This window comes from Mytilus edulis, chromosome 2 (genome assembly GCF_963676685.1).
Source record: "Mytilus edulis chromosome 2, xbMytEdul2.2, whole genome shotgun sequence".
NCBI lineage: Eukaryota > Metazoa > Mollusca > Bivalvia > Mytilida > Mytilidae > Mytilus > Mytilus edulis.
In genome coordinates this window covers 23,201,516-23,224,499 of record NC_092345.1, presented here as the reverse complement: position 1 = coordinate 23,224,499, position 22,984 = coordinate 23,201,516, and the positions used below count along the sequence as shown (strand labels likewise).

Here is a 22,984-nt window from a genome sequence, read left to right as displayed (position 1 = left end):
TAAAAATAGTGAGGTATAAACTTTTGATCGGTAGAGTCCTTAAATATATTCGATAAGTGGATAAAATCAATACTTCTGTTATATGTGTTAATATATTCAATTTTCAGAAAGTGCCGTTTATGATCTTCAGGTTTGTCGATACGCGGGAATACCAAAAGGTGGAAAACAGCTGTAATTATACTCGAATATTCATAGGACGGAAGAAAGAGATGATGATACACTCCTTGAAAATATCATGTAATTGACTAATTGGTATTTGACCCGGTTAACATAATATTTGATGCCTACCCCTGATTTTAAATATACATAGGAGATTACCAAATGTATATTATATACGATGTTAAATTTTTTGATTTCGATTGATATGTGATACGGTCATTACCGGTGGTCAGAACATGGTGGATTAGAAACAGCTTTAATCCTCCATTTCCTACACAAGAAAATGCCTGTACCAATTCAGGAATATGAATGTTGTTATCCATTCGTTTGATGTGTTTTAGCTTTCGAATTTGAAATTTGATTAGGAATTTTCAGTTTTTTTTTTAACTTGAAATTAAGATACTGAAATAATTCAAAACAAACTTGGGTTTTATTAAACCTTCCGGTGTCTCAATAATAGTTTTTTTGATATACTTTATTGAGTTTTATATTAGAATATAATAATCCAACTTGAATCATGTCTTCTCTACCATTTAGAAAAAGTTACCATTTCGTAACATATATTAACATAATAAACAATCGTTTCGGAAATCCATACATACAGATTTTTCTCCAAATGTCACGAAATTTATAACAGAATATTGAATAAATTACTAAATGAATTTTTTTAGAATGTAGCTGCTAATTCAATATCAAGGCAGATGTCATTATAAATCAGAGCTAAGCATAGAATCCTATCAGAAATAAACCCAATAGAAATATATATTTGGTATGAACCCACATACATCATACGTTTGGAGAAAAAAACATTCAATTTTTCAGTCAGACAATAACTGATCTGTGTCTTGAGATATTATGAAATAATTATTTGTTTTCTAATTTTGATCTTCGCCTTCTGTCAGATAATAAGTTGAATATCGATGGGAAAAAAATAATTAACACTGTATTCACTGTAATTGTTATACAAGAAAATTTCATTAAAACTAATTGCATGTTTAATACGTTTCCCTACTTTTTTTCTTCTAACTTCAAATTTATCACGATAACACACCTACATGTATTTATATAAACGTACAACTCTATATATATTAGACACTGTCATGTCGGTGATCAGTTTCCTCAAAATGAGCGCTCATCAGAACCTCACAGAATTTGAAAACGCTACCTATTGTGCAGATAACTGTAACAAAACAAATTATATACTGCTAATTGTAGTTTTATATGCATTTGGATCTTTAACAGTTGTTTTTAATGTTCCGTCATTATTTATATTGATAGTTACATTCTGGAGAAAACTGGAATTGAAAAGTATTCACATGATGAGTTTAAGTTTTACTGACGCCTTACTAGGAGTTACTTGGATGCTGTCAGTGAATACACTTGGAGGAACAAAGCTATCTTTCATTAATTGTTTTTTTTTCAGAAATTGATTGTATTGTGTTACGTTTCTCGCTACCAGGTTTCAGGTTTTAGGAATTTGCATTGAGCGAGTTATGGTTATTTGTTTAAATAAAAAAAAAATGTGAGTCAACAGAAAAAGAGAATTTCAATCGGCATAATTATAATGTCATGGGGACTAGCTATACTTATAGTTACCATTATGGCGGCTGTCATAGTCAGGAGTTACGATGAAGACCAAACGTGTTCATTTGATTGTCTTTTTCAAGAACATAAAAATGCAACATTTGGAACAATGGGAGTCATTACTGCCCTTACGGTTGTTGCAGTGGTATTTACCATGACAATTGTATTGGTTTTTCTTATTCAACATCAAAAGAAAATGAACAAACTAAATATTCGTAAGATAAAAAAATCTGACATTAACCTGTGCATAACAATTGGTATAATAGCTATTTTTTTCTTTGTTGTAAATAGTTCTATAACAGTAGTGTATCTACTGGAAGGGTTCTATCCTAGTATGGCATCATCGAGTATTATACGGAATGCGTCCTTTTTGTTTTCAGGGATAAATTCAATGGTTGATCCATTCATTTACCTTTTCAGGATTAAATACTATCGATATTACTCCGAAAAAGTATAAACCAAATTTGCTCCTGCTCTTCTGTACATCCCCAAAGTATGTGATTGAGATTTAAAGAATAGCTTAAACACCACAATTTTGTTATTTAAAATGAAATGTAGAATAACTATGAAGGTTGTCACATATGTTTTAAAGAAAATGAACACTTCTCAGTGTATATATCAAAAGTTAATACACAGATAAGAACATCAATTACAGCGCTTTTTACTGGAATAAGCTAGAATCTTAGTATTTTACATATGTATGATGTATGATTAAAATAAAAATATTATAATATCATTATTTTATTTTTGTTATTCATATTATAAGAACAAAACACATCTGGCTTTTGAAATATCAACGAATGTTTTCATTTTGGTTCTAATGATATTGTCAGGATACAAGCCTAATAATATTGTCAGATAATGAGAGTTTACACAATCAAGTAACAATTTTACCGGAATTTCCGATAGGCATGTAATTTTGAAATTTTGTTTTTTTGAAAAAAGCTTCTATTATGGCATTTACGAGACAATGGCGTCATCCAAAAAAGTGCAAAAAGGACATTGAGTCATTTATTAAAACAAAAAGAGGGCATGGCGTCTTTAATAATGGCATTGCGTCTATCCATGCTAAACTTGCTTGAGGGAAACACTTCATAATAAGTCAAGCGTCAAAAAGAAAATGATTTGACAATGCCAGGTGACGTATGAAACATAAAAACTTTTATCCTTCCGATGCGCCTGGTTCTTGCACTTTTAGTAAGAGTTCATATTTCTCCCAGGTTTGTTTTACCATGAAGTGTACGTTTCCAATGAGATTTTAACATTGGTTAACTACTGTTGTCTTAGTATTTTAGTTTGATTTTTCTTAAAGTATAAGCTATAAGTTGGAAAATGATTTTCTTTCCTAAAAACAGGAGGTGCTTTTAGGGATTTGTAATCCTCGCTTGGCAGAATATTTCATCTTGTAGTAGTCCTACATATTGTTGCCATTCTTCTGTTGCACCTTTAGAATCCATTTCCTCTGCTAACATGTCGATGAGTTCAGCCTTAAATCCTACACCTTGCTTAATCACATGAGTGTAGTCATAACATGCATAAAGCAGCCTTTCACTAGGAAACTTAATAAAACCTGAGTGTCTTAAACTGTCAAACGTTGATGTTGATTTACTTTTCAAATAAGTGCACCATTTAATTAGCATAGGATGCCACCTCATACCTCTTTTGTCAGCCAAATTGTTGAATGTTGCTTGCTGTGACCAAAATAGGCGCTGGAAGCAGTTTTCATCTGGAAATTGTTCATTGGCGGTATTTTCACATGATATCATCAAATTTACCATATCTTTACTGTTATTTTCACTAAGCGAGACACCTTCAGATCTAATGGACTTTTCGACTTTCTTCTTCAGTGCTGCAACCTGACTTTCTAAGTTACTATTGTAGTTCTTTAACTGTTTAATTTTTTCCACTTTCTCTGAATCAGTTAATCGACTGTTTCCTTTCCTGGATGTTAACCAGTTTTTACTTGGTGTAGGTGTTTTAAGTTTTCTTCTAGCTGCTTGCTTTTTAACAGTTTTACGATAGGTAATGCAATGCTTACATCTTGGTTTCCACCTGTCAGTCAATAACATGCATGATACAGTTCGGATTGTACTTTGGTAGGCACAGTCGCCACGGTAAGCCCCATAATCTGGTTCGACATAGGCCAATTTTCCGGAACATAAATTCTGTAGCTCTTCATCTGGATTACCAATGCATACATCATGTTCCAAAGGTCATGTTGATCACTTAATCTCTTGCCATGAACAAATACTTCTGCTGAGTAATTCTTCTTTATTGTACAAATGAACTTTACTCCACGATTGTCACTATCATAAACAGATACATATCTTATAATTTCAGAAGAGCGCATAAATTCAACCTGTGCATATAAAGTGTTTTCAACAAGCTTCTGACAACTTCTTTTCAGTGCGGAATATTGTTCTTCCCTCTTGGTTGTTACAAATTCTTCCAAGCTGTAATTCGGATCATATTGGTAGACTTTATCTAACACTACATAATGTTCTATATTTTCACTGGTCTCATCTTGCTCAATTAGGGAAGCTGGTGTCTGATCACTGCTTATACATGTATCACTTAATTCTGTCAATTCAGTAATGGGCCAAAAACTTCTATCTGTATATGTATCTGCAATAAAAATGAAAAAAGGCTAACGATACATTTTACAGCCAATAAAGGTAAACTGACAGAAATTGAGGCCAGAATTAAAAATATGTTTGTTTCCCCTCCCCTCACCCGGGTAAAAAATAAAAATTATTTTTATTCCTGAAAATGATTTGTTTCTATTTTTGTAGTGCTTGAAAGCAAAAGGATCGATAATTTCAATAAATACACTCAAATTGAGCACAAACAACTGATAAGTGGCCTCAACTGAATAGTCATAATTATATGACGAGGCCATGACTTCCAGTTAAAAAAATAAATAATAATCGCCTTCCTGTTCTGTTTTCAAAGGGTAGACCCGCGAGAGAGGAAACAGTCATTCTCTTAAATGTGGCCTCACTGGACAAAATTGTTTGATTATCATTGATATATTTGAAGAGAAAGATCTTAAATTATTTGCTTTCCATTACATATTTAGGAAATTGTATATGAAAATTAACGGTACGTCTAAACACTGCTAAGGACTCCTTAGTGCACTAAGGACTAGAAGGACTACTGTTATACGTGTTATTTTTACATATTATGTTAGAGATTGATATTTAATGCATAAATTTCAAATTTTATAGAAAAATAATCATAAATAAAAAAGATATTCAACATTTTCTGGACACGTGCCCATTTTTCTTTGATTTACCGAAAATTAATGAACCGATTGACACGTGCCAAATAATATAACAGCTGATTAAACAATCATATTCTTTAACTCAAGTAATTAAGAATTGTATCGAAAAGATTAACACTTGATTATCATAATAAAATGTGTTGTTCTTATTTAAAATGATTAAAAGGACAAATAATTTTGCTTTTGTTTCATTTATTTCCCGACAAAGTTATTTGCCATAGGTTGTATCTTTGATGTGCGCCAACTAATAAGTAAGAGTGTGGTCAGCTTGGTAAAATGTTTATGTAAGAGACATCGAAGACAAAATAAATATATATATCTATATTTTTTTGTTTTTTTTTTTAAATTCCGACAAAGATGCGTGTATGTACAAATGGCTTCACTAAAACATGAGTAAATTCCGGAAAAAAACTATAAAACATGATTTTTATTTTCCCACTTTTATTACTGCTTTATACGTACTAGTACGAATAACGATTGAATTGAAAAAAAAAATCATGTGGCGTCCTTGGGATTTATCAAAACAACTAGTTTTCAACCAGTTTGATATCAGTTTACAAAGGCTTCATACGATACTTATTCATTTGATATTGTTTGACATTTTTTTTCTTCTAAAAGTAAAAGAAGTTTAAGATAATCATTTAACGAGTTTTAGTCAGATTAGGTTTTATTTCAAATATATATATGAAAGAGATAATTTTAGTGTTTTCCTTTAAGAAGATCTTGTTTGTGAGAAGCGAATCCAATTTGTATTTTTTTTTATTACAAAATTGTTTGTTTAACATATTGTATGAAATGATTTATGAAATAACGACTATGTGGTATGTGCTTTACTCGTATGTGCATTACTCACTGTTGAAGGCCGTAGCGTAACTTATATAGTTATTAATTTCTGTGTCATTTTGTCTCTTGTGAATAGTTGTCTCATCGCCAACCCTACCATATCTTTTTTTATATTGGTTGCATGTAGTAGAAATTTATTATCGTATTGAACTCGTTTTTGTCCAGAAATATATTGCTCAAACGTGTTCTTCATATGATAATAAATTTTGAAAATGAACCATAGCATACGCAAAAGATATAAACTTTGTCTACATACATCTGTTTACATGTAGTTGGCTTTAAATAAGTAATTTTAGAAATAATGACTACGTGATATTTACTTAACTCACTGTTGAAGGACATAGGGTAACTTATAGATATTAATTTCTGTGTCATTTTGTCTCTTGTGAATAGTTGTCTCATCGCCAACCCTACCACATCTTTTTTTATATTGGTTGCATGTAGTAGAAATTTATTATCGTATTGAACTCGTTTTTGTCCAGAAATATATTGCTCAAACGTGTTCTTCATATGATAATAAATTTTGAAAATGAACCATAGAATATATACACACAAAAAATAATCTCTGTCTAAATCCGTCTGTTTACTGGTAGCTTGCATTAAATAAGTTTGGTTACATGTAGTTAATATTTTTTATCAGATGGATTTTTTTTTATCTCAAATACATTGCTCAAACGTCTTCATATGTAAATAAAAAAAAAGATAAAATTTTGAAAAAGTACCATTGCAATCGCATAAGGGTGGTTGCATGTATAGATTCCATTACCCTACATCTGCAAATATGTGGCGATTGATAGATTAATTGATGTATGAGAGACATCATTAATTCTATAGAAAAACACATTGACGATGGAAATTTGTATCCTATTACAGCAGATTTCAGTCAGTATGTAGCTAATGGTAATATCTTTGGTTAGCTTGCTTGTTAGCTGAACCGTGAAGTCATTGTTAGGTAAGGTAAACTTCCCTCCTTTCGTAGTAGACTAGCCCAACAGATAAAAAATCTATCTCTCTGTAGGACTAAGCTACTTTTAAAGGAGGGTAGTATACCTTACCTAACAATGACTTCACGGTTCAGCTAACAAGCAAGCTAACCAAAGATATTACCATTAGCTACATACTGACTGAAATCTGCTGTAATTGAATAAATGTCCTATGTTTATTTTTTTGGTAGAAATTGCACTATATGTACTATATATCCAGAGTTGTGATTATATAATTACTGTTGACTCAAATGGCACACATTTCATGTATATTTAAGAATATTGTGATTGCCTGATAAAAATAAAAGATCAAAGAGATGTTAAATAAATGTGAAATTATTAAGATTCGCTCTTAATACAGGGTAAGATTATTGGTTGGTATACCAATGTTTCAGTTAAGCACCAATGTGTTGAAATTTTTTAAGTACTGCAAATGTTCAATAATATTTACTGATATCATTTGAAAATCCTGGTATATACGATGAGTTTATTATGGACTGATAGTGATAAAATATTTTATGGGACAGAGATGGTTTAGCTATCCCATAACATTTTATAAGTTTATTTTTTTCTCAAATTGATAAATACAGCGGTCAAATCATAAGTCATGATTGGCACATACATAAATGACAAATATAAATACTGACACCTGCTGCATATTATCTGAGAAAATTAGTTCAAATATGAATATTTTATTAGTTTTGAATTTCACAAATGTGAAAAAATTTAAACACACTAATATATAAATAATGAGGTGTGTCTTCTTTTAACTGTAATATATAGACTTTATAATGTCTGTGATATTTAGTCCTTGATCGATTAATTTTCGCATTTAAAACCTAAATTAACCTTATACATTTATCGGTTCATCACAGAGTATATATCTATTATGAAAAATTTTGTGACCCAGCAGTTACTAAAACAAACCCCTTTGACAGTTTTAACTTAACCCTGGAAGAAATCAAATAATGTCACTACCTATTTTAAATCATTGTAGAATATAGATTCCTACACTAAAACAAGTGTTACGATATTTCTCCACTCGAGACAGTTAAATTTTATTATTTAAAGCACGAGGCTTGCCAAACTTTTTGAATGATTAAAACTTAACTGTTGAGAGTGGAGAAATATCATAACACACAAGTTATAGTGTCTGAATCTGTTTCTCTTATGATTTTTTTACCCCTTCTTTTTCAAAGATTTTCAGAAAGTTGCGTTCTTTATATGCGACGTCATCAGACATGGTCACCATTTTTCATGACGTCACAATAAGAAAATTTAAAAGAAACCAAGAAATTTTGACGTCATAATCAAAGTTCAATCAATCATTTGACGAGAACAGATTTTTCACTAGTGATATACAGAAATCTTTTTTCCACCACTCAAGAATTATGAAAATAGCATAAAAATTAGAGAATAATTAATTCTGGACTGATTTTCATTTTTTATGCATCAATCTATTTGTTTAAATAAGTTGTTTATGAATAAAGATTAACCGACCAGTGGCGTAGCTAGGTCATTTTTACGTGTACGCCCGAACCTTGGCGAGGGATATGAGGGGTGCCAACCGCTCAATGTTAAAGCACCTGCTGGTAGTGGGTTTGAAAGGGACGAAGCCCCCGAAAGCTAGCCTATCGAGAATGAAATACCGTAATGATTCCTGTCAGTAAAAAATCATTGATAGCAACATACTTTTGAATCTAAATGGTTTGTTTGTTTTGGTTAAATTTTGTAATAGCCTATGTTAACTTATTCATCGTGTTAAACCAGAAACTAGCCTAATGGTCATTTGTTTTTAGAGAAAACGTCCAAACCAATATTACTTTTAAATAAGTTTAAAGGGTGCCGTTAGTGAGCATACAATCGACAAAAGCACCTTTTGATAAACACGAAAAAAAATAATTTCTGAGAGGTGCAAAACAAAAAATTCTGGAACACCTAAAACACACAAAAGGTGAATCAATTTATCATTCCTTTAAAGAGAGTTAAAAAAAATCTAAAATTTTCTTTTGATATTTTTTTCTTGATCTGGAATATTTCACGACAATCTTTATAAATTGAGCATGTAAAACAATTAATTGTGTAAAGAAGAGTCCGGCTATCTGTCTACCAGAAAAGAACAGAAAAATGAACGAAAACAAATGCTTTCAAAATTTTAGCTTTAGACATTAGTCATAGAAAAAGCTTCTTCGGCATTTTCATAAAATTCGATGAAGATTCGACAAGTAGTTAATGTAATTGAGAAATAACAAAATGTAAGCCCAAACTACGACTTTTTATTAATTGCAGAAAGAAATACATTTTGCCCTTAAAATGCGGGAAAATTAAAGATATAATTATATTGCTCTGATTACTCTTTTGATCATAAACAGTTTCTGTCCAACTTTGGTAAAATTTCACGGAGAGTCATTCAAATGACTTTATCCACATTCGGAACCTAAATATTGACGCCGCGTTGTCTCGCTGTTGGGACATAAAGCACAGGCTCGACAAAAATACAAACAGCATATCGAATCTGAGCAGATAGTGAATTGCTTTAAATATGAGAAAAGTACGTAGAATTCATAGTAGATTTAGACTTTTACAAAAGATTCGAACAAATATATTAAATGATCTATTTGAGAAAATTTAGTCCCTTTTTATTCAAAATTACAATCCATTGAAAAAAGTAGCACAAGGCTGATGTACTTTTGACCAGTTTTTCTTATTCTATGTCGATTATTTGTTTTATTTTCAAAATTCAAGTGTACGCCCGGGCGTTTTGACGTAAACGTAGCTACGCGCATGCCGACGCGATTAAAAATAAGCAAAGTTGTTTACCAACAGGTATTGATGTTAATTTGTCTCAATAAAAAACCAAGTGATTAATAAGAAGTATCTCTGGTCAATTTTTGCCCCCGGCATCACAGATAGTCACAAAAGAAATTAACGACAGCATACTTATTTAGACAGTTTCCATATTTTTTCTATAGTGCTACACGGGTTATAAATAAGTGCTAATTAATCGTTGTAGTTCCTGTCAATATAATACTTCCATGTTTGCACAAATAAATACAAATACAATGGGCTTGTCAAGGAAAACTGCTATAACACAGAAATATCTACATGTACATCACTTAATTGTTAATTTATTAAACAGTTAAACGCCTGAAGGTAATTTGGGGAATACATACATATATATAAATATATTAATTGCTGTAAAAACATAATTGTTTGATATTGGCTCAATCACAATGTGCCGGTTAATATTCAATTTATTTATTTATTAACACTTCAAGTTTATGAAGAGAATTATTTTCTGCCTGCTGAAAAATGCCATTAAATTTTGGCTTGAAGCCACCTCTGCCTTTATCAATGTTTCTCTTTTCCTTTTCTCTCTATCAGCTGTTGGCATTTCCTTCAGTTTTCTTCTGTATTTGATAATGGCATCTAATAGCTTCATTGATGTTGTTGCCCTTTGATCAGCCAAAAAACCATACCGCATACCAATTTGATCCCGATAATGCAAAAGGGCACATAGCGTCGCGCCATGTTAAATTGCTTTATATAAAACACTAGTACAATTTTAATGTCGAGCCTGCACCTTCTGTGGCAGAAGGCTCAACATAGGGATAGTGATTTGGTGGCGACATTAGCTTAAGCTTGATATTTCAGAAGGCAGAATAGCTGGATCCTGCATGCTTTCTATATAGATGCCTAATGTTATGAAGTTTCCGTCTTGTCATATGTCCATTGTCCTTGACCTCATGTTTATAATTCAGTACTACTTGAATTAAAAGTTAAGATTTTAAGTATTCTTGTTTTTTCTCTTATTATGAGTAATAGGAAACTATGAACACTGGACACTTTTAATTTGCAAAACACTCATTTGCAAATCTGCCGCCGCCTCAAACAAGAGCTACAATATCATGTATATAACCAAAATGTGCAGAATTACATGGGATTCAATAATTTCATTGGTTTTCTACAGTTACTTTCATATTTATTTTGCAATTTGAATTATAAAAACATGGGATTTTCAATATCCCATGGGACAGGGCAAAATCCCATGGGATTTACCATTATCCCATGGGATTTTGGTTAAATCCCATGGGATTATTGTAGTCCCATGGGATATTTGTTGTCCCATGGGACAAAAAAAATCCCATGGGATTTTTATTATCCCATGGGATTTTTAATATCCCATGGGACAAATTAAAATCCTATGGGATTCTAATTGTAAATATATAGATATAAATAAACAGTAATGTGTATGTTACAATGTATTCTATTTGGTAGTAAATTATTATAAGATGAATCTTTTTAATTGAATATCTATTTTTCTTGGGAAATGTTAATTTAGCATATTGTTCTTTAACTGTTCAAAACTAAACTTTTAAACAACAAAGCAGATAATGTAAGTATCAATATATGTTTATTCATGAATTATAGAATACTTTCTTGAAACACAATTATTTGCCATTTGAAATCAATAAAAACTCTATTGTTAGGCTTAACATACTAGTAGCTATTTAAGTAAATCTATTTTTTTCACAATATCCCTCAACACAAAACATTAATAGTTTCTTATCATCCAGCATTGTTTGATGGTATAGTCCACTTTTTGGACATTCAGCACAGAACTTTGACATTATTGTGGTTTCAATATTTTTTTGAATTTAAAAGAACTTCAAATCATTGACTGAGTGATGAAAATAATAACTGATCCAATTTTTTTCTTTGAATTTATTCTGGTCTTGTTTCTATGTTTTCTCCATTTATTTTAGGTGGTGAATATCAATCCTTCTGAAAAAGAACCAATAAAATCTAAAGTAATGGATTATACAAAATTGTTTTCATACATGTAGCAATAATATGATTTTCAATAAAAATAGCTATGCGGTATGGATTTTACTGATTGTTAAAGGTTGTCCAGTGTCATCAGTTGCTAACGGCCTAAATCCTTTGGTCTCTGATGGAGGGTTGTCAAATTAGCAATATACCACATCTTCCTATACTAATACCATATAACAATCAATTAATTTATTCTTCTTTATAAAATTTGGGTATTTTCCCAAGTTATATACATAATATATATATATACTGTAAATTCGGAATTAATGCAAGTTTTTTTTTATTGCGAAAAATGCAACGGAGTTGTAAACGCAATAATTTAAACTCGTATTATGAAATATTTTATATGGATTAAACAGGATTTTTCAAAATCGTAAAATTTAAAATCGCATTTAAGTCTAAAATGACAGAATCGCAATAATAAATGCACGCAATAATTTATGAATTTTACAGTATAAAGATCAATGTTAAAAGTTAAAACTTTAGACAACTATAATAACATTCCATTATTCACAAGAATTTGCAATATATATTATACAAAATGCAGACAACAGAAACAATATTTCTTTAAGCTTTTGAAGTTCAGACAGATTTCAATTTGTGTTTTATTTCAATGAAAAAATACCTTGAACATATTGGAAATTATAACATTGATACAAACAAAATATGTATGTTTTATCCTTTTTTTTTGTGTTGTTGGCTTGCTGTCTCATTTTAATATACATTTAAACATACATCAATAATCTTCTTCTTTATTAAAAGTAAAAATGGGATATTTTTGATTTTGATATCCCAAAACATTATAGTTCTATCACATAACTTATTACCAAGTTCAAAAACACCAATGTGTTTGATATTAATTTTAAGACATGTATAAATGTTCCAAACCATATCAGTATTCGGATCTTACTTTTATGGTCCAGAACTTACAGTCCCACCATATGTGTACAGTCAGACCATTTAAGTATACTTGTACTGTCTGGTACCAGCTCAACCAAACCTGTGTTTTTATTTTAACTGCAATTAAACTTTTTGTATTAATCTATTAAAGATTTCAGTTATGTTGATCTGTACTGTACATTTGTTTGTAATAAACTTGACCAACTTCTTAAAATTGGGCAGACTGTATGCGTACAGTCCAAATACTTGTTTGTTCTGGAACATAAACATGATAAACAAGCATTTGGCAGGATGTCATGCTAAAATCCCTTTATATATTAGTACTAAATTTTGAGTATATACATGTAAATCCACAAGTTACTTACTGAAATTCATGGTGAACACTCACCAAAAACTTACAATTTAGAGGAAAGACGGGAAAGATGAATGCACTAACACTATCAAAACAGAGCATAAAACTTACCGAAAAACAAGATGTTTTACATTTATCCAGGAGCAGGATAATTGAAAAGTTGTTTTTTTCTTTCTCTGCTGTCCATCATATAACCTTTGAATTCATTCATGCAAAATATGAAAATCTGCAAAGGTAAGACCTAGAACCTCAACTTATCCACATTTTGAATTTTGAACTGCATACTTGTCCTTTTCATCTTGCTGACAACCTAAACATAAAAAAATGATAAAAACATAATTCTAGATTGAATTTGTGTTTTTATTTTTGTTGGTACATGTACAAACAATTTTCCCAACTTTAAAACGAAAACATCATCACCAAAGAGGAGGTCATACTAACCTCCGAAATATTTAAACAAACCGAAATTATTACTTGATTAAGATCTTGTCGTAAATTAATGGCATAGATACTCTTATTTTTGAAAACTTGATGTCTATTGCATACTTATCATGCTTATATTCCTTTGTACGAGAGTATGCATATTAAGATGGACTCCATGGACTTTAATGTAAGCATGATTAATTTTACAGTCACTGACAGTTTTTCAGCTCTATGTGTACATTTTGAGAGAATCTTGCAATACTGTATATTCTGATATTCAGAACTTATTGTGAGGTTTTTATTAATACAACTGAAAGCTGTATCTCGTTTTCATTTCTGATACATATTTATGAGCTGAAGACCAGTGCCGAATTTTTCTCACTGCATTGAAGACCCATAGGTGACCTTCGGCCGTTGTCTGCTCTTTGATTGGGTTGTTGTCTCTTTGTCAAATTCCCAGTTTCCACTTCCCATTTTATATCATGTATGCTGATTTTTCTTAAATTACAATATTCAATCATGCAATTTTGTCTATTATTGAAAATACGATAAGCAAAAATAAATGCACAAAAAATTTAACATTGTTATATATATGTAAAAGACTTTTTTTTAAATTCAAAACAGCTGCCTACACTGTTAATTTCCTTGTTTGATTTCATATTTTTAAAGCCTTTATAGCTAGCTAGATGGTATGCCGGGGCGGATCCAGCCATTTTAAAAAGGGGGGTTCCCAACCCAAGACAAAGGGGATGATCCTATATTCATTTGATTTGTTTTATTGTCTCATACAAGAATATATATGGTTTGACGGTGGGGATCAGGGATCCTGAAATTTTTTCACCTAACCACTGAATGACAGGGGATCTCAACCATTTAAAAGTTTCTCAAACATGTGGGGGTGGGGGTGAACCCCATGGACTCTCCCTATATTTCCTTTGATTTGTTTTATTGTTCTATACAAGAATATATAAATATGGTTTAGGGGTGGGGATCTTGACCGTTTACAAGTTTTCAAACTAGAGGGGGTGGGACTTCACTTTTATTTTATTTCATTATTAATTTTATTGTCCCCGACAAGAATATATATGGTTTAGGGGTGGGGATCTGGATCGTTCACAAGATAATAGCACATTCTCAAATTGAACAGAGTGGGGTAACCCCCAAAGACCTCCTTTTAATTTCATTTGATTTGTTTTATCGTCCCATTCAAGAATATATATGGTTTAGGGATGGGGATCTGGACCGTTTACAAGATAATAGCATATATATTCTCAAATTGAAAGGGGTGGGGATTACCTCCAATGGACTCACCCTCCCTTCTTTCTTCCCCCCGAAATACCTTTTAATAAGCCCCAATGCACAGATAGTTCACAGTATTTTCCCTTGATTTACACTAAAGAATATACACTATACAGGTGTAATTTTTTTTTTAAAAGATAATACAACTGAAGACCACCATGACCACAGTGGTGGATCCAGAATTTTTCATAAGTGGGGCCCACCGACTGCCTAAGAGGGGCCTGCTCCTGCCATGACTCAGTGATTCATATGTGAAAATGTATGGGCCGAAATTAACATCTCAGGCACCAAAAAGATCATTGTCGGAAGTTATTACCGACCCCCATCAGATGATGGAACATCTCTTGAAAACTTGAATAGTTCTTTAACAAAAATCAAAAACATCTCAAATTCTAACATATGGCTAGGAGGAGACTTTAACTTAGGCCATATTGATTGGTCCATCTATTATTGCTGGAAAACCAGAACAACAAGAGGCTCTCAAGAGCCTGAATCGCTCACCTGAATTTTTTTGGTTTAATCTCTCATCAATGATTATTTTGGCTTTTCAATTTATTTAAATGTTCTTTGAATCGTCCTATTTTCTTCAAAAGCAAAAAAAAATCATTTTCTCCTATGTTCTATTTTAGCCATAGGAGCTATGTTTCTTGACATACAAGGAAATGAAATATAAAATTTATACTAGATACTCTGAAACTCTGAAACTCATTTAGCCTAAGTTTGGCTGAAATTGATACAGCAGTTTCATAAGAGAAGATTTTTTAAAGTAAGTCAACATGATGAACAAATTGTGAAAAAAGTCTTTAAAGGGCAATAACTCCTAAAGAGGTCAATTGACAATTTTGGTCAATTTGACTTATTTGTAGATCTTACTTTGCTGATCATATTTGCTGTTTACAGTTTATCTTTATCTATAATAATATTCAAGATAATGACCAAAAACTGCAAAATTTCCTTAAAATTACCAATTAAGTGGCAGCAACCCAACAATTGGATGTTTGATTCATCTGAAAATTTCAGGGCTGATAGATATTGACCTAATGAACATTTTTACTCCATGTCAGATTTGCTCTTAATGCTTTCGTTTTTGAGATATAAGCCAAAAACTGCATTTGACCCCTATGTTCTATTTTAAGTAACGGCGGCCATGTTTTTTGACGGATCAAAAATCAAAGCACACACTTTGTGCAGGATAATCTAAGGAACAACCATGCTAAGTTTTAACCAAATCCATTCAGTAGTTTCAGAGGAGAAGATTTTTTAAAGTTAGCAAATATGATGAACAAATTGTGAAAAATTGTCATTAAAGGACAATAACCCCTTAAGGGGTCAATTGACAATTTTGGTCATATTAACTTATTTGTAGATCTTACTTTGCTGATCTTTTTTGCTGTTTACAGTTTATCTTTATCTATAATAATATTCAAGATAATGACCAAAAACTGCAAAATTTCCTTAAAATTACCAATTAAGTGGCAGCAACCCAACAATGGTTTGTTTGATTCATCTGAAAATTTCAGGGCTGATAGATCTTGACCTAATGAACATTTTTACCCCATGTCAGATTTGCTCTAAATGCTTTCGTTTTTGAGATATAAGCCAAAAACTGCATTTGACCCCTATGTTCTATTTTAAGTAACGGCGGCCATGTTTTTTGACGGATCAAAAATCGAAGCGCACATTTTGTGCAGGATATACTAAGGAACAATCATGTTAAGTTTCATTCAAATCCATTCAGTAGTTTCAGAGGAGAAGATGTTTGAAAAATTGTTAACGACGACAGACGACGACGACGACGACGACGACGACGTCGACGACGACGACGACGACGACGGACGCCAAGTGATGAGAAAAGCTCACATGGCCTTTTAGGCCAGGTGAGCTAAAAATTACACCAACAACTTCTAGACATAGCTTTTGACCATAATTTACAACAAATGGTAGATATAGAAACACGCAAAGACAGAACCCTAGATCTGTTCTTCACTAATAATCCATCTAGTGTTAATAAAATGACAACTTTACCACCAATTGGTAAGGCAGATCATGATATAGTATACCTTGAAATTGACACATGGCTAAAAAGGGTACGGGAACTACCTAGAAAAATCATGAAATTTAATAAAGCAAATTGGGAGAACATAAAAGCTGATCTCACTGTATTATTAACAACAATACAAGAAAAATACAAACACAGTAATGTAAATGAATTGTGGGAATACTTTAAGATAGACCTCATAAAATCTATAGAAACAAATGTACCACACAAAATGATAACCTACAAACATAGATTACCTTGGGTAACCGACAAACTGCGTAGGCTTATAAATAAGAAAAACAAAGCTTATCAAAAAAGGAAGAAAGATCCAGAAAAATATAAAAAGTTAAAACAAATAGTACAAAAAGAATTACGAGCAGAATATTGGAAATATATTGAAAAAATGATCTGTGACATACCAATAGACGAACCTGGTCAATATGAAACAGCAAAAGCTAAACCAAAAAATCTGTTCAGCTATATCAAAAGCACACGATCTGATAACACTGGTGTTGCACCTTTGAAAAAAGACGGCAAATTAGTCACCGACACTGAGGAAAAAGCGAACATTTTAAACCAACAGTTCCAATCCGTATTTACAGATAAAACAGATGATAACATCCCAGACAAAGGTACAAGCCCCCACCCAAAAATGCCAAAAATAACAATCACTGAAGCAGGTATTACTAAATTACTGTCAAACATAAATCCACATAAAGCTTGCGGCCCGGACAATATCAATGGCAGAGTCCTTAAAGAACTAAAGGAACAAATCTCACCAATTCTTACATTGATATTTAAAAAGTCACTTGATACTGGAGAAACACCTAAGGACTGGAAACATGCTAATGTAGCCCCAGCTTTCAAAAAAGGGGAAAAATACAAACCCGTAAACTACAGGCCAATATCTTTAACATGCATATGTTGCAAGCTAATGGAACATATAATTACAAGTAACATCATGTCTCACCTTGAAAAACATCACATATTATACGATCTACAACACGGCTTCAGAAAATCAAGGTCGTGTGAAACACAATTAATAGACTTCATTCAAGAACTAGCACGATCAAATAATAGCAACACACAAATTGACTTAATCATAATGGACTTCGCTAAAGCGTTCGACAAAGTCTCACATCGTCACCTCCTTTACAAACTCAAATTCTATGGTATTGAAAATAACACACTTAATTGGATTCAGGCATTTTTACAGGACAGAACACAAACGGTAGTCATTAATGGCATTTCCTCCACCTCAGTACCCGTAACATCTGGTGTACCTCAAGGAACAGTATTGGGACCAATACTGTTTCTTATCTATATAAATGACTTACCAGAATATCTAGAACACAGTAAACTTAGACTCTTTGCTGATGACAGCATAATTTACAGGGAAATAAAAACACAAGATGATTGTCATAAGCTACAACTTGACCTTGACTCAGCAGCTCGATGGGAGTCAGATTGGCTTATGGCATTTCACCCTGATAAATGTACAAACCTTTCCATCTCTCAAAAGAAAAATAACTACCGGCATAATTACATCCTCCACAATCACATTCTCGAATCAGTTACATCAGCAAAATATTTAGGCATTACATTACAATCAAATCTAAAGTGGAACAAACACATAGACAATATAGTATCAAATGGGAACAGATCACTTGGTTTTCTAAAAAGAAATTTAAAAATTACAAACACAGAAACAAAATCAAGAGCATACCAGGCACTAGTAAGACCCAAACTGGAATATAGTTGTAGTGTCTAGGACCCCCATATGAAAGAACAACAGATACAATTAGAAAAGGTACAGAGACGTGCTGCTCGTTATGTACACAACAACTACGATTACACGAGCAGTGTCACAAACATGCTAAATCAGCTGAAATGGCCACCACTAGCTGAGAGACGCTTAAAAACCAGACTTATTTTATTTTATAAAGTAATACATTGTCTTGTTGCCATTCCATCGCATATTCTTGAACAAACAGACAGCAGAACAAGACAAAATCATACTCAGACATACAGACATATCCAAACTTCCAAGGACACATACAAATGGTCATACTTCCCGCGAACAATTATTCAATGGAATTTACTACCACAAACTGTAATTGAAACCACCACTGTAGACAGCTTTAGAGATCAGCTAACACCAGCTGTTCTCTCTAGCTTCAAATAAACAAATTCAAACAAAACATGTACATATATTTTTAATCACAATCTGTAAATACAAACACTCCAATTGTTATAAAATATTTTTATAAATTTTGTATAAATTTTTGTCAATCACGCATGCGCAACAACATGTATTCTTCAGTATTGAAGCCTTGTTGACCTTAAAGAAGAAGAAGAAGAAGAAGAAGAATTCCATATATAATCAACCAATTCTTTTCCCAAACAGGGGGCCCTGAACTCCTGATTCCCCCTTTTTTTCCCTCATTTCAATCACCCTGATATAAATTTAGTTTTATCACTTACAATAGGAATGGTTTGAATTCCCCAATAATTCTTATATACCATTAATATCAACATATTTCATTTTTGATAAATGAAAGGCAAAAGTTTTCTATGGGTAGAAATGGATAGTGGGAAGCTTTCAGATTCACACCATGCCGGTGGCTGTGTTCAAAGTGCTGGGTTTTTATGACCCTCGTTGTTTGCGGACTAACTATTTAGGCCAGTGGTGGATAATAGTGTGCGTGCATTAATCTTCTATACCTTCTTAATCAATATATTCAAATACTGACGGCAAGTGTTGTAATGATGTATCAATGTCTTTTTGAAATCACCGTGCTATTTACATGTGGGATCGAGAATGCAGGGGAAGGAAACTTGTCAATTATGTTTATTTCTAAGCCAAAATAAAATGAGCCGCCGTAAAATTAACCTTGGGTAATAACAGTGCATGTAAGGCTCGTCTCGGAGGGGTGTCTTTTTTTCTGTCTTCTTTTTATGCTCCACCTACGATAGTAGAGGGGCATTATGTTTTCTGGTCTGTGCCTCCGTTCGTTCGTCCGTTCGTTCGTCCTGTTTCAGGTTAAAGTTTTTGGTCGAGGTAGTTTTTGATGAAGTTAAAGTCCAATCAACCTGAAACTTAGTATATATGTTCCTTATGGTATGATCTTTCTAATTTTAATGTCAAATTAGAGTTCTTACCCCAATTTCACGGTCCACTGAACATAGAAAATGATAGTGCGAGTGGGGCATCCGTGTACTGGGGACACATTCTTGTTTTAGTTATATTTTTAATAACTTACACTTTTTTCCATTATTCTCTTTCTTTCTCTATTCTTTATTCCTTTTTTTTCTTTGTCCTTTGTTCTCTATTCTGTTAATTCACATCCATACCCTCTTATGTGTATGTGGACTTACTGTAGTTTATTTTTTAGTTCTGGCAGAGATATTAGATACAATATATATGTCTCTGGTTCTGGTATTATGCGATAAGTCAATTTCTTTTTCATGCAGTGTCATGAAATATAATGGTTTTATGCATATCAGCCAAGATTGTGCGCAACATTTTAATAAACAATTCAACACTATATACACGTTATGTGAATTTTATTAAAATCGATGAAGAACATGAATTTGGCAGCTAGTGCCCCTTAAACAGGTAAAGTTCAATTAACAAATTCTGATCTACTGGCATTCAACACCAAATTACTTACTTGCTGTATATTGATAAATGTGATTGATAAATGTGATTGTATATTGTCAATACCTCAACATCGAGAATACGTCATGTGAGGTGTTGGTCGCTACGTTTGATACGGGGTCAAAGGTTGCGGCTTCGAGGCAGAGAAAAACATCCAGGTAAAAAGTGTAGAATTTTGTTTTTGAACATTTGAGTTGTAAATTTTCCTAAAAAGTACTTAATTCCGTTCATCTAATTGTAAATTTTCCTAAAAAAAAGTACTTATTTCCGTTCATCTATTATGGGTATAAACTAAACTGAACAAGAAAAGTATTAGTAAACAGACAGAAAGTCCGACGTTGAATTAATTATTTTACAATTAATTGTTTAAATATATGAGAGAATGTTTTAGGCGAATTTTCTTTAATTACAGATAAATGTATTTTAGGTTCAGGAAATGATTTATTCTTCGGGTACGTCTAAACAACCGCTCAGGACCTCCTGAATGCACTCAGGACATACAAAGTGCACTCAGGATCCCGGACCCATTACCGTAATCATATCTGCACACATGATGGATGTTTATATTCGTTATACGCTTCTTATTTTAGAGTTAAATTTTGGTAGAAGTTGAAATCGCAGGGGCGGATCCAGCCATTTTAAAAAGGGGGGGGTCCTAACCCAGGGCAAAAAAAAGGGGGGGGTTCAACTACATGTCCCCATTCAAATGCATTGATCGGCCAAAAAAGGGGGGGGTTCCAACCCCCCCCCCCCCCCGGAACCCCCCTCCCACCTCTGGATCCGCGCCTGAATCGAACTTAGATAGATATGTTAATTCTTATAAAATAATGAGGGCACGTGTCACTGATTACACAACTACTGAGCCATGAATTATCCAATCAACAAAATTGATTGGATTATCTTTATTGTTTTTTAGGAATTGTATTGTTTAGTTCAGTTTTACCTTTAACATGAATTTGCATATAGAAAAAATAAAACATATATCTCATTCGATGTGCTTTTTCAGTTTATTTTTCATGATGACGGGTAAATTAATTTGTTGTGTTTTGCAGTTCACGAATAAAGAAAATTATTTTATAGTTGCGTTTTTTTTTCTGTATAACAAGTTCGATTTTTGTTTTTCAGTGTGATTCTTTTCTCTATCTCTCTCTCTAAATCAAGTTTTTAAACAAACACAATGTTGACTGAATATCAAATTTTATTACATTTGTATATCTTTATTCTCAACAAACCATTATACAAGAGAAGACAATTATGTACAATATTCAGTTTAACCTTAACGGAAATCTGTGCATGAAGACTTAGTCGTGGTTTGAACGGATTTCGTGTCAATAAACTGTCTTCGAAATGGTCTTTCTTTGTTAATGTTTGTGTCATTTTGGTCTTTTGTGGATAGTTGTCTCATTAGCAATCATACCACATCTTCTTTTTTAAAATTTCTCGCTACTACAATAAAAAAACGGAGACGAAAACGGAGACAAGTTCATTTTCAGAATTTATTTTCGCATTGAAATTCGTTTCAGGCTTGTGAAACTGGACAAAACGACTTTAATTAGAGAAAAAAAACTTAATAAAAACGGATTTCTTAAAATATTCGTATAACTCAAAAATAAAATTCCTGGACAAGGTCGATAAAAATGAGAAATAACATCTAACTACATGTATATGAGTTTGATTGTTTGAAAAGTACGGCTTTTATCGTTTAGAACGGATTCCATATACAAAACTTTAATTAATATAAATTCTTTTAAAGTATGAACATTTATAATTATTTCCCTTTTCAAATTCGTGCAAAGAATTAATTACTGGTCCAGGACATGATAATAAAATTAAGAATAAAACTTAAAAATTTATGGAACGAAATTTTAATAAAAGACGAAAATCTTAAAACATCGTGATATTCATTCTAGACGTCACAATATTACTTCCCGCATGATCACACTGTACTAACAACACAATGTATAAAACAACAATAAAGATAATCCAATTAATTTTGTTGATTGGATAATTCATGGCTCAGTAGTTGTGTAATCAGTGACACGTGCCCTTATTATTTTCTAAGAATTACAAATTCTACCAAATTTAACTCTAAAATAAGAAGCGTATAAAGAATATATGCATCCATCCTGTGTGCGATGACTATAAAGGGTCCTGAGTGCACTTCGTATGTCATGAGTGCAATCAGGAGGTCCTTCAAGCGGTGTTTAGACGTACCGTTATTCTTCTGGAAGCTTCAATTTTTTCTTATCAATAACTTTTACACAAGGAGACATTTTTTTTTTGACAGCATGAACCCCAGGTAATGAGCAAACACAAATTAAGAACGAAAATCGTTTACAATTAAATTTTATAGAAGGAAAAAAAGGGGGGGGGGGGGTAATAAACAAATTTTATTTACGCTCACATACTTTTAAACAGATTTGCATATGTAAGCTCTCTATAGTTAATGTTAAATTATTTCAGGAGTTTTGAAAAAAAGAATGTTATATACAGTAATTTCGACTAAAATAGTGATTCTTTTTATAGATTTGGTACCTCAGTTTCGACTCAACATTTCATTTTGAATTGTTAGATGGCAAACTCTTTAGGCGAATATTGTATCTGTTCTTTATTTAATTATGGTGAT

The 22,984-nt window shown here is 32.2% G+C and overlaps 1 long non-coding RNA gene across 2 annotated transcripts; it reads right to left on the bottom strand.

Moving 5' to 3' along the window:
- Positions 1 to 11,247: 11,247 nt before the first annotated feature.
- On the bottom strand, positions 11,248 to 19,647 carry LOC139511755 (uncharacterized). Of its 2 annotated transcripts, none has more exons than XR_011662089.1 (3): positions 19,422 to 19,647; positions 13,049 to 13,247; positions 11,248 to 11,634 (listed from the first exon to the last, which is right to left on the bottom strand). It is a non-coding gene; the product is annotated as an uncharacterized lncRNA (long non-coding RNA). The 2 variants fall into 2 exon arrangements; XR_011662088.1 differs by having other exon boundaries at positions 11,248 to 11,637; positions 19,422 to 19,644.
- Between the last annotated feature and the right edge of the window lie 3,337 nt (positions 19,648 to 22,984).